General features: G+C 35.1%; 1 non-coding gene across 1 annotated transcript; it reads left to right on the top strand.

The window, feature by feature from the left end:
- The first annotated feature begins 282 nt into the window (after positions 1-282).
- On the top strand, positions 283-389 carry LOC140858277 (small nucleolar RNA R71). The gene has a single exon (XR_012141844.1). It is a non-coding gene; the product is annotated as a small nucleolar RNA R71 (small nucleolar RNA).
- Positions 390-2,430: the final 2,041 nt, after the last annotated feature.

The following is a 2,430-nucleotide window of genomic DNA, read 5'->3' as shown; positions in this document are numbered from 1 at the left end:
CTCTGTAATTCTAAGGCTTCCAATCTACGTGTTAAGGTTGCAATCTTGGCCTCTGATGCTAGGGTTGGTTGAATTTGATGCATTTCTCCTCTTGAAGGTGTAGCTTTATCAGGTTCCCTAGTTGTTTCCCACTGTAAATTTTTCTCGGCTAGGTCTTCTAAGAATTGCCAAGCTTCAGTAGTTTCTTTGTCCATAAATTGGCCTTGGCACATGGACTCTAGCATGGTTCTTGAGTTTGAATCTAACCCCTCATAGATGATCTGGCATAGTCTCCAAGTTTCTATTCCATGGTGTGGGCATTGGGTTAAAAGATTCTTGAAACGATCAAAGTACTTCCAAAATGATTCACCAGCTAGTTGGTAAAATTGATTTATTTCATTCCTAATCCTAGCTGTTTTATGATGGGGAAAATATTTTTTTAAAAATGTTCTCACAAAGCCCTCCCAGGTAGTGACAGAATAGTTTGGCAGACTATAAAGCCACTTCTTAGCATTGTCCTTAAGGGCAAAGTTGATTAATCTAAGTTTGACCTCATCCTCTGTTAATTGCAGTTTCATGGTTGCACATACCTCCTCAAATTCTCTAATAAATATATAAGCATCCTCTAATCCTGTGAATTTTGGAAGCATATTTATGATTTGAGGTTTGATTTCAAAATTGTTAGCTGTGGGTTGTGGCAACCTGATACAAGATGGTTGGATGGAGCCAACTGGATAACACAAATCCTTAAGGGTCATGGGTTGGATTGGTTCAGCCATTGGAACAACAGGAATTGACTCAATTCTAACTAGACGACCCGACACTCTTCTCCACACACGAGGTGTACGGTTCTCGATGTTTATACAATTTTTTTTTTTTTTTATAAAATTTTTATGTATAAGGAAAAGAAAGAAAAGAGAAAAAGTTCTAAAGAGAAGATCCTAAGGAGTCCTAAATCTAAAGAAAAGTAACCAAATTAATTTAAATTTTAATTTTTTTTTTTTTTTTTTTCAAACAAGTGAATCAATAAATTAAACTCAATCTATCCTAGGGTTAACCTAAATCTAGACAGCTCCTAACTGTTCCAAGATGACCCTTCAAACCTTCCAAGTGGAGATTGATCAACTAGTTAGCCAGGTAAGTATAAGAGGTGGGAGGTTCACTCATCGTTGCCTTTCTAGACACCAAACGAGTTGGCCAGGCCAGCAATTGAACCAATTTAACAAACCACCCTCAGGGACTTGCCTAGACACCAACTAATCAAACAACTCAAACTTGGTAGAACTCTTAGGGTTCCTTGTCCTATTGAGCTCGAATTCCTTAAGGTTGACGTCTAATTGATTTTAAGATTAAAAGTCTAGGTAATGCAATATGATGGAGATGGTTTTTGGGCTAAGGAAGGGTAATGAAATCCCCACCTTATCTTGTTAATGGGTTGATGCCCTTAGATTAATTATGAAAATGCAAATACAAATAAACAAGATGACCAAGAATGTAAAAGATTTTAATTTAGAATTTTTTTTTTTATTTTGATATTTTACTTCACGATTATGAAATGTCTTTTGTTTTGTTTTATATATTTTTTTTTTTTGTGATTAAGTAAATTCAAATGATTAGGTCTAAAAGCAAAAGTAATTAACTAAAAATAATAAAAGAGAAATTAGAAGCATACCTGAGTTTTCCAGCAATCACCAACTAAATATAGAAACCTAAAGAAAAAAAAAAAGAGAGTTATAACGCACGAAGAACAAATATTTGAAAATAATTTAAAACGCCAGATCCCCGGCAACGGCGCCAAAAACTTGATGTTCAAATCTTAAAATTTGTAAATAAAACCGCAAGCGCACGGTGTGCAGAGTAGCACGACCAGCGAGTACGGGTCGATCCCACAGAGACTTGGTTTTAAAAATAATTTTCAAATCTATGCTCAAGTGAGCTTTAACAAAAATCGAAAGTCGAAAGTTGTTTGCTAAAGACAATAAGACTAAGGATCTAGGGTTTTTGAATCCACTAGATCTAGATTAGGGAATTCTACCTAAAATTTTTCTTATTGATCCTAACGACTACTCCTCTTGTCTTTCCCAAGCATAGATTATGAAGGGACTAAGGCCCAACGATAACCTATCAAGATTCTTTACAGGGGAGTAGTAACTAGGATCCCTTAGGGTTTTCTCCTCCTATGCACTGAATCAAGCATGAACTATGAAGGGACTCTGACCCAACTGTAGTTCATCAAAAATTCTTGGCAAAAGAGGAAGAAAAAGAAACTCTAAGAAAAAGAAAGAATCCTATGTAAAATCCCTACTCATGATCTAGCTTCATCGCAAACCCTAGAAGGGATGCTTAGCTAGACATGATCTAAATCTACTTACAAAATTTAAATATAGAAAAATAAACTACCCTAATTTCATAAATTAAACTATCCTAATTGCATAAATTTAAACTGCATAA

The sequence above is a fragment of the Elaeis guineensis genome, chromosome 5, assembly GCF_000442705.2.
Source record: "Elaeis guineensis isolate ETL-2024a chromosome 5, EG11, whole genome shotgun sequence".
Classification (NCBI taxonomy): Eukaryota; Viridiplantae; Streptophyta; class Magnoliopsida; order Arecales; family Arecaceae; genus Elaeis; species Elaeis guineensis.
This window is presented reverse-complemented; position numbering and strand designations above follow the sequence as displayed.